At 38.8% G+C, this 11,245-nt stretch overlaps 1 pseudogene; it reads left to right on the top strand.

Moving 5' to 3' along the window:
• Nucleotides 1–7,565: 7,565 nt before the first annotated feature.
• Nucleotides 7,566–7,659, top strand: LOC128586959 (uncharacterized; annotated as a pseudogene).
• Nucleotides 7,660–11,245: the final 3,586 nt, after the last annotated feature.

Below are 11,245 nucleotides of genomic sequence, written 5' to 3'. Positions count from 1 at the left end.
GCTGTGAGCTATGAAGCCACAGCACTCTACCAAGTGTGACAAAGTGAGACTCTGTCTCAAAAAACAAACAACAACAAAAACATGCCAGTCATGAAGAGGATGGATTGAAGTGACATTAAGTGTAGCAACATCACTGGTCATAGCAGCTCTGTGCAAGTAAGAATAAGTGGGGAATCAACGAGGTGCAAAACTATTCCAGGGGCAAGAGAGTGAAGGTCTGTAGCTGACTGCAACAAGAATGGGTGAGTCAGCAGAGCCTGAGAGTGTGAGTTTACGGTGAGCTCGGCAGGGAGGGGTGGTGGGAAGGAGGAAGGGAGAACAGTCTGGAAGTGCCAGTGAAGACTCCCTGGTATAGGATAGAAAACAGACACTGCCCAAGGGCACTACACAGAAAATATCCTCAGGGAAGAGCCAAGTTTGAGCTAAGATGAGAGATCTAAGTGATTGAAGACCAAAGGTTTTTGCTGAAGACAGATAATTCCTTCCAGAGGGTGCAGTGAAGGAGTCTGAGTTGACAAGATCTGTGCAAATGGGTCAGTTTAGAGGAAGAGCCCTGGTGACAAGGAATGATCTGAGACCTTGGGTGTCCTGTTTGAGGTGCAGGGATGTGGGGAGAGAAGGGATAAACACTGGCAATTTCTAATACCGAGGTGGGGGTGGCATCCTTTCACAGAGACAGGCAGACGCTGTCCTGCTCAGGCAGAATGGTGCGAAGGTGGCTGCCTGGCTGCTCCCCTGACAGCAGTGCCGACTGGGGAGAAGAAGTGGGGAGTTTCAATTTAGAAATGGATGTAATAGTTGGGAGGTTAAACCTCACTTTGCTTGCCCTGATACCCCATTGCTAAGCTGTCACCTACTCTAAGTTTCCTAGCAAGTGAGACCTCCAGGCTGGCTGCATTGGCTCCCACAAGAGAGAGAAGCCACAAGGTACCCACGTTGGAATGTATTAAGAATTTAAGTGGCTCTTCTGCAGAAGCTTCTGAGAGAGGCCCCACCTCAGAACTTTCTAGTTGTTTTTTGTTTGTTTTTTTAAAAAATAACATCCAATCGTGTGCTCCCTCTCTGTGTCCTCTCAAGTACGACCTCTGTAGCAATTTATATGGGTATGCGTGCATACGTGTGTGTGACGGTGTATGTTCCTGTGAGACGTACAATGGCCAAGCAAGCAGCCCTCACAGTCCTTGGAGCTCACACAGGAGCACAGCCCTGTGGAAAGCCTCCTCAGGACAACAGGTGCCAGGAAAGCTGAGAATTTAACCTGTGCCTTACCTTAAACTCTCAGCAACACACTGTGTTACTTCCTTTTAGAGCTGGTTTTGGAGTAATTATTATCCATCTTCTTTATATTTCACATGGTAATTTCTTTCTGCAGTTGGGAATTGGGAATTCCAGAAACCAGGAGGAGAGAAGAAAAGTTTCTAATTTCATCCAACATTTTACTCTATAAGAGACATCTCTTACTATAGCTACATCCCGTAAATGTCCCAAGCAAGCAATGACCCCCTCCATAAAAAGAAAAAAATGCCATTTATTTAGATGCTTATTATGTCTTTTTGGATATCCTGCTAAAATATAAATTCACTGAGAGCAAAGGAGACACATTAGTGTTTTAGAAACCTCCACAGACCATGCTTAAACACTTCTGGAATTTAATTTATTGAAGTGTTGATATGTCAACAGAAAATCCTTTCTGATTCTTATCTCCCTAAACAAAGGAATGCAAATGTACAGAGCCAAAAATGGACCAAACCAAGAGTCTTCACAAAACTCTTACAGATTCTAGAATCTGCTGTTGAGCAATGATGGCCCTAGTGGATAATTGAGCCATGAACAATTAAGAGAACTTCTGGGATAGATTCAAGATGCAGGTGTTTAAATGATGTTGCCAATTGTCTTGAGTGGACATTTTTAATAGAACACACTCCCCCACACAAATACATAATGAATACACATGGTGTTAATGTTCTTAAACAGATTTCTGTGAAGTGATTCCTTACCTGTGGCCATCTTGTGGACATAAACACTTCTAAGTCTCAGGCAAAGTGTCTACAAGTGTTAGAACTAAGACTCACAGCTATAATTCTGGACTGCTTAGCCACTAATAAAGGTGGCTCATCTCTGTTCCATATTCATCCTACCCCAGGCAGGTCAAAGGTGCTATGTACTTTACACAAATGTCCATGGCAGCAGCTCTGTTTGTGCCCCTGTGGTTTACCTGAGCAAGGGGCAGAAAGTCTACCCTTGGGTTCCCAACAATCTGACCCTGTCTCTCCTAACTACTGGTTTGGGGCTGCCCCCTGGAGGTTTGGTTTGGGAAGTCCTGTTCCCTAAGGACAGACCAGGAAGTCTAACTAGAAGCAATTCAGATGTTGAAGCTGGCAAAGATCATTTGACTACCTCATCCAACCCTTCAGAAATGAGGATAAGGTTTGAACATAGGAAATCAACATGCACAGATGCAGTCCTTTTCAAAGAGCCCTCCATCGTTAGGAAACTTACTGCAGGTTTTAAAATGAGAAAAAAGCATGGCTTTATTCTACCCATTAATATCTAGATTAGTCAGGAAGATGATTCATTTCCTGATAGCATTTATTGGACACCTACTGTAGATAAGACAAAAATGTGTATGCATATATATGCCTAGAAAAGCCATTATGTTTGGATAGCAATGATTTCCTCAGGCTGGCAGGATAATGACAGATTTTTTTTTTCCTCTGGGAGAATCAATTGAAAAAAATAAAAGAAAGTACATCACTACTGGAATCACAGGAAGCAGATTCCAGTTCTCAACTGGTGAGTTTGAAATCAAAACATGCATTAACGTGGGGAGGAAAAAAGGCACTGGCGTGTAACTGGCATGTGAAATATTTTTGCTCCCCTAATAGAGGAAAAAATAAAGATTTGTTATCATTTCCTTTCTAAGCAACAAGCATACTCTTGAGCCAGTTTTGAAATAGCTACAATTCTATATTTTTAAGATGTAAGTCGCTGGACTTTACTGCATATTGACTAAGCTGAGAGTTGTCCAAACACCTTTAAATAAGAGATTTAAGGATGAAGGCCATACCACTTTTAAAGGGCGATTTCCTTTCTCAGTGGAGCTAAGTGCTATTTCCAAAATATCTGGCTAGATCTTAAAAGTCATTTGTGACAGGTGATAATTGATTACATATTGAGTTTTGCCAGAAACTCTAATGTCATTGGCATATAGAGACACAGCGTTAACACCGTGTGTGTGCAGAGGGCTGGAACACAAATAGAGGGCTTCATAAATTAAATTTAATGTTTCGTAGCTCTTCTTTAAGTAAACAAAGTAGGTGTGGAAATTATTTTAAGTGAAAATTTATTTCTGTGCAAAATAAAAACCAGTCTCTGAGTGTATTTGGGGAGTAAGAAAGTAGAATTTAAGGTCATGTACACTGCTAATAGCACATTACAAGAAAGAAAAGATGCTTTGATATTAAAAGGAAAATCAAACATTGAAATTCCAAGTAATTTCCAACATGGCCTATGCAGAAAAATAGTAATGACTTATACAGAAAATAATAATGCCCTATACAGAAAAATAATAATTACAACAGTAACAATTACACACACACCACTGAATAGAGAAATTGTTGATGGGTGACTTTTATTTGGATGAATTGATCTGTGCAGCTCATATCAAACTTAATATAGTCATTTGTACTTTATTAAAAGGTTAAATTCCTTGGATCACTGCTAAAATGTCCTGCTAATATGCCCAAACAGCAGAAGAAATTAAAGGTAGATGAGGAAACTTAATGAGTTAGAGTGAAATTAAATTCTAACATTTAAGACAATTGTCATCTGTTTAGAACACCTTGAATTATATTCTCCCCACTAGAGCAGAAGTGACAAACCAGCTGAGCATGGGTCAAAGGAGACCCAGACTGGCCTCCTTAGGCCTGCACATTAAATTGTGTTTTGCTTTGCTGTTATCATTTCTGTTGTTTCTTTCTAAGACTTTTTGAACAGCCTTGCAAAGACTATCTGCTTTACCAACTTACCCAGGGGCTAACCATTGTCACGTCCAGGCATATTCCCATGTTTATCGTAATGATTCAGTTTCTATGTGTATTTTTGTCTGTTTTGCTTTGTTTTATTTTGTTTTCATCTCTGTTCTGGAGGAGTTCATTTTACTAGAGGCTGTGAAATCTATTTAGTGCATCTGGGATCATCATTATTTTCCACAAATTAGAATAGAGTAGAAATGATAAGCGCATCACAGGCATAAAGGGAAGCCTTAGTCTATAACATTTTTGCTTCATGTGCACACATGTGTACGCACATGCACACACAGATTATATGTATAAGTGAAAAATTTCTTATTGTGTGTTTTTAAGAAACCTTAAAAACACTATTCTAGAGAATAATTCAAAGGGATTAAAATTTTCTTAAGATTATATTCAGATTATGCATTCCAGAAATTGTGTCATTCTGCAAATATTTATTTTCTACTTCTGTAGAGAAAAATAGAAAATGTAACTTCTGTAGAGGCCAAGAATTTTCAAATTCCTCTGCTTTAAGGAGCTAATATTTGTAGCTCTTACGATACATTCTTAACACATTGTTTTACCTAAAAAATCCTATGGGTCTTTTTTCTTCCCCAGTCCAAGCCCTACCCACTTCCTCTTCTCCTTCCCCTCAATTCTTTTGTGGTCACCTTGGATGGGAGGAGACAGTTATTTCTTCTACTGCCTGCCTAGGCCACCAATTTAGCAGTTTCTGCATAAGACTTTATGGAATTTCTTCTATTGTCTTAATAAATAGCATTTAAATCTTGCTGATAAGCACAGAAGTAACAAGCTGAGATGCAGAACTAAAAAGCAGAGACAATTCGACAGGTCACACGACAGAAGGAAAAGCATTATTATATCCTGAGAATGAGACAAAAATCCAGAAAGTGGGGAAACAGTGGTAGGAAAGGGAGAGATGAGGAATTAAAAGGAGAGACAGAAGAGTCAGGTAGAAAGACATAAGTAAGGAAATTTCAAGTTTTCTGAATATTAAAATAATCTCTCCTTTGCTACCTGTTCAAGAGGGCATCAGTAAAAGATTTATTATATTTCAATTTTTATGGTATCATATTTGTGGGCCTTTTAGACACTACACTGTGCATCTTGGCACCCCAAATTTACATGTCCATAACTGCATTAACACTTCTGGGGACTGTGCTTAGCCTTCTCAGTTAGTCTGTGACATTTGAAAGAGTCATTTTGCTGACTCCATGACACTCAGCTTGCAGGATTCACACTAGAGGGCTGATTCTTTTCTTCCTTTATAGGGAAGGCTCAGTGCATTTGAAAATAATTTTCAACCTAGCCAGAGTTTAGAGTTTTGGCCTTTCTATACTTGGAAAACCATCAAGAGAAAAACTTCTCACACCTCTCTAGTTATTGCTTAGCTTGCCTATATGCATTTCAGAAGAAAGAATCTATGAAAATCAACAATAAGCTATTAGAGAAATTACCTGCAGCATCATGCACATTGACCTTCCCCGCTTTGCAGTGCATTAAATGAATGTATTTAGATTTATTATCAATAAATCTAAAATCCTGTTAGTATTCTGTCTTATTATCTGGCCTCAAGCTTGAGCTTGAGTGTGTTAAATCTAAATGTATTTAGATTAATTATCAATAAATCTAAAATTCTGTTAGTATTCTGTCTTATTATCTGGCCTCAAGCTTGAGCCAACCTTTTACATGATAGCAGACAAAATCATTCTGGGAATAAAGCCAATCTGCTACTCTGCAGTAAAAAGTGCAATTCAGGCAGGGTGTGGTGGCTCACACTTGTAATCCTAGCACTTTGGGAGGCCAAGGAGAGTGGATTGCCTGAGCTCAGGAGTTTAAGACCAGCTTCAGCAAGTGTGAGACACCATCTCTAAAAAATAGGTAGGCATTGTGGCAGGCATCTGTAGTCCCAACTACTTGGGAGACTGAGGCAAGAGGATCACTTGAGCCCAAGAGTTTGAGGTTGCTGTGAGCTGTGACACCAAAGCACTCTACCCAGGACAACAAAGTGAGACTCTGTCTCAAAAAAAAAAAAAAGTGGCATGTCACATAATCCTTCTAACATCGCAGTCCTATGGGCAGATAGATGTATGTACACAATAGCACCCACAGTGTTAGTCACCGCATGTCACCTGTCAATTAGAGAACAATAACCATCGAGAATGTGCAATGCTCTGTGAGAAAATCTCTGAGAGATGCTCTTCTCACCAAATTTTAGGAAACCATTCTCCAGAAAACAGAATCAAACATTTTGTGTTTCTGTGTTTTAAATCCATCTTCTTTTTTTTTTTTTTCATTTTGAAGTATTTTATAACATGATTATACTTTGTGTCTCCCAGATAATAATGTAACACAAACACTGTAACTGAATACATACATCATACACAGGTGTACATTGATGGCCTTTATTAATATAAGCAACAACCAGATACTAATACATGGTAATCATTTATTGTTGCAACAATATTATTGCCTTAGGATAGCTTCTTATATGAACCAACATCTCTGGACAACTAATCCATTTCTGTAGGCTGTTCACATTATGCAGCACTCACCAGGCACCAGGACAGGGTGGCCTTGGCTTGGATGAGCCACTGCCTGCACATGTGCTTCAATTCTCTGCCAGATGTTCCCATGTGTTTATATTCTGTGCTCTACTTTGTGAGATGCTTCTGCTCTTGGAAAAGACACATTAGTACAATTAACTACATTACACAGAACATTAAAATAGCTAGTATCACCAGAATAAACCTAACTAGCTCAATAAACTAAAAGTGATATAATTCTAGAATTTTCCTAAATGCATATTTATTATGAGCTCTCAATTCCTGTCTTAATTCATACTTTAGGTCTCAGTAATATTGAAATATCTATTGGCACAGTGCAAACAGCCTTTAAAATTGTTTCAGCTGCTGAAAATTATGCAATATAATTAACCTAATTATATCTATCTGTGGTCATTTCCTGCCTATAACTATATCTAAGTCACCTCTAAAATTATTTTCATAGAAATAAGTCTAGATTTGTTATGCATCAAGCAGGTCACATGATGTACACTGTACAAATATTTCATTGAATCCTCACAAGCTTGTAAGGCAAGTGCCATTATAATCCCCATTTTACAGATGAGTAAACTGAGGCTCTGTGAGGTTACATATCTAGTAAATGGTGGAGCAATGAGTCAGGACTATGACTTCCTGGCTCTCTCTTAACTTGTGTGCTTCTACTAAACACCACTTTAATATCAAATAGGATGATTGTATGTTTTTTGATACAACTAATCAGAAAATAAATACCTTGTAATACCTCCATGCTGAAGTTGCTTCAGATTAATTTGTAGCATTTGAAGTAGAAAGAGACCAGTTGATGGAGCCCTGGCTAGGAGATAGGACTGGTTTCTCCAGGGCCCCATTTCTTCAGCTGGAACATACCCACCCACTTAGTGGACAAAGTGTATCCTATGAGAACATTAATTTTTCCTCAATGATAAGTAGTTAAAAATTATAATTTGTGTTAAAATCAACACAGATAGTACTCACTTCGGCAGCACATATCCTAAAATTGGAACAATATAGAGAAGATCAGCATGGCCCCTGCGCAAATTCATGAAGCGTTCCATATTTTTATGCTGTTATGAAAAAAAAAGAAACACAGATATATTATGGGTTAAATAGGAAAATTTCCTTAAGTTTTTAAGTTAAAGTGAGATTTCTTTAGAAGCTTCATCTTTCTGAGAGAATTGCCCCAGTTCTCCTGGGAGTCAAGCATTTCCCCCCTCTGCATTCAGAATATATTGACCCACAGCTGAAGAGCAAGGGAGCCCTTGAAAAGTCTTAAGCAGGGTCTGGTGGGCATTTCATTCTAGTGAACATCTGCAGGGTTCTCAAACTGCGGTCCACAGGCCACATGAGGCAGTGGGATTGCATTTGTTCCCGTTTTGTTTTTGTACTTCAAAATAAGATTATGTGCAGTGTGCATAAGAATTTGTTCATAGTTTGTTTTTTTTAAACTATAGTCTGGCCCTCCAAAGGTCTGAGGGACAGTGAATTGGCCCCTGTTTAAAAAGTTTGAGGACACCTGATAGAGGAAGAAAGATTAGAGGCAGAAGAAATGTTAAAAGGTGAGACATAAGGACAAAACACAGGTAAAGGACAAAATGCAGCAGATGCTGGTGCCACGCTCTTGGACTTCCCAGACTCCAGAGCTATTGCCTACATAAAACTTTTACAGAAAACAACTTCTTAAAAAGCAACACATGGCCATTTCAAAATGAAGATATAAAAGATTTAAAGTATACATTTAAAGTACAATGTATTAGTGTATGTGTTAAAGTGTGCACATCCAAAGAGCATCTTACACACACAAGTAGCAGCTCCTTGCTTCCTCACCTTACCTGCAACTTGCCTCACAAGCACAGCCCTTCCAGCATTCATGCTGATAGCATTTTCACACCCTTAGCAGTTTGACATGGTCATTTGGCCACAGGTAAATATGTTTCTGGACAAATCTTAAAGAAGTTTGAGATGTCTGCATAATGGTGCTCTCTACAGTCCAGCAGTTACATATAATTGGAGAAAGAGGGTTTCATGGAAGGAAGAAATATTTAATTTTTTTTTCTGCTTTTCAGCTGAGGATTGTTGTTTCAGGATGAGCTACTTCCATTGGTGGGAGAGATTTATTACTCACTTCCTGGAGAAAGCAATTTTCTTTCAAGTGTGAACATTTAGACAGGACCATCCAAAAGAGTTACTAATTTCTTGCCTCTATAACTTAGAAAGAGAAATTTAAGTCTACCTAGTTTTCCCTGTGCCAAAGGCAGAAAGGGCCCCTGTGCTCTCTTCTTCCAGTGGAGTACAGAGTCACCAGCCTCAGCAAACAGTCTCTGTAATCACAAGCTATACAAATTCTTTGTGACTTCTGTAAATCCATTGCAGCAAAGGCACAATGACACAACTGAGAAAAAGCCTGGAAATGCCGAGTATCACCTTCCTCTTTCTCCTGTCTTCCCACCATGCCAGTGCTAGCTATGAAGCTGTGCTCTTCCATCCCTGGACAATTTCATTCACTTTAATTGCTTTGCTCATCATTTATAGGCAGACTGTTGACTATCTCTGCTGAGTGCCAACCCAAACACCAACCACCTTAGCAGACGTCTCCCCTCCACAAGTTCAAAGTCTGAGCACATCATCATCCCTCTCAGCCCCATGTTTCAGTGATCAGCACTGTTATCCAGTCAATTTCTTAATCCAGAAACCCTGGGAATTCTGTTCCTCTCTCTCAACACCCAATTTGTTTGAGTGAAGAACCAAATGAAACCAACTCGTTTCTTCCTCTCCATCCCCACCTCCAACAACCAACTAACTAGTATTTCTGCCTCAGTCTCTTTTCCTACCCAAATCCTTATCCCTGTGTTCACACTGCTGTCAAAGGGGATATTCTAAAAAAGTATGTCTAATCAAACTACTTTTTTTCCTAGAGAAACTCCATAATGGACACCCGTTAACCTAAGGAGAAAGTTTGAACACCTTAACATATTTTATAAGACACTTCATGAGCCGAGGTCCTTTTTACTTCTCTGTCTTTCACATCTACAACCTTAATTCTACTTTCAAAGTCAGAATACAAAAGTGCTTGTAGTTTCTTAAAGTTCCGTCTCCCTCCTAAGCCTTTGCACATACTATTCCCTTTGCCTAGAACAGCTTCTGTCTTCTTCCTTGCAGCTGAACTCAAGCATGCTATCAGATTACACACTCAGGGACCAGGAATAGGGCAAATGCCTACCTAAATTTTGCAGCATGGTGGTTTCTCTTGCCTGACCCTAATCTTAGCTCTACACATACTTAATATCACCTTCTTCTTCCCTGATTCCTATTATTTTCTTTCCCCCAAATGAGTTCAGTGCCCCTCCTTTGCCCTCCATTTGTATGCACTATTCACTCTTACTGTAACATTTATTCTGCTGTATTGTAATTGGCTTTTTATTTATTTGTTTTCCCCATTAAGTTATAAGTTCTTTGATGGTGAGGACCTCATATGACCACTCATAGAACCTTATATATAGCAGGCAATTAAGATGCAGTAAACAATTGAGTAAATAAACAAATGGATATACTTTCAGCCCTGTATGTATGTATGACAACACGACTATAGAATCAGAGAACATTTGACTTGGGAGAAACCCCATAAATCATCAGGTCAAACCGCTCATTTTACAAATAAAGAAATTGAGGTCAAGAAGGTCAGGTCAAGGCTGTTTCTCAGAATTACATAAGCTGGAAAGGCTTCCTAGAATCTTATTTTTAGCAGATCTCAGTTGCCAGTGTAATGAAACATAAGCTATTCAACAATGTTATTTAATATTTAACCCAAATAATGTAACATGTCAGTCAAAACTACTTCATAACTCCCTATAAAACGAATCAAGTTTTCCTAAGATCATTTTCTTAAGTCCAAATGTAAGCCTCCCCCACTATACACAACCATATTTCACAGTTGAAACAACGGGGAACATGCCAGAAAGAATAAGCAGCATTGCAACCAGAAAGAAGAACGTTTTCTATCTTGTGATGCCATATAGCTAAGCAACTTGTAGATAGGAGGGTACAGATAGTATTGGCCAGCCTCAGAGTCACTTCTCCTCTGTTAAGCCTCTGGAGCCCTGACTACCATGATGTGTCACTGACAGTTAGAGACAACAAGGGGTGGGGATTTTCAAGAGTACACAGTCAAGGTGTAGAGTCAAGGTGTAGTACTTATTTTTGTATGTGAAAATATAAGTATTATATTATGAAACTAAATCTGTCACTTTTGGAATCCTCAAGCAAAGGTATTAAATATCATTTAATAAGTAATAATTCATTTGGCGTTTAAATTTAATACCAAACTCCTAGCAAATAAAATTTGAATCTATTCTCATGAAGAAGGATAGTGATGACAAGGTGGAAGGAATGTGGAATTTTGTTTTTAAAGAAAAAAGAATGCTAGAATTCAGAACACTGAATTGAGGAAAGCTTCTCCAGGTTATATGCCAGCAAGTAGCAGCCAGAATAAAACGTCCTTATCATCTACTTTGCTTGAGGCACAGAGGTCTGATAGGTGTTATTGACTAAAGTTAAAATTTGAGTTCTGCATTTCTAACCTGTGCAAAGTTAACAGCTGGGAAAAAATAAGCTCAGAATTCTGATGTTTTGGGTGTTCTGGATAAACATTAT

This window comes from Nycticebus coucang, chromosome 5, assembly GCF_027406575.1.
Source record: "Nycticebus coucang isolate mNycCou1 chromosome 5, mNycCou1.pri, whole genome shotgun sequence".
Classification (NCBI taxonomy): Eukaryota; Metazoa; Chordata; class Mammalia; order Primates; family Lorisidae; genus Nycticebus; species Nycticebus coucang.
This window is presented reverse-complemented; position numbering and strand designations above follow the sequence as displayed.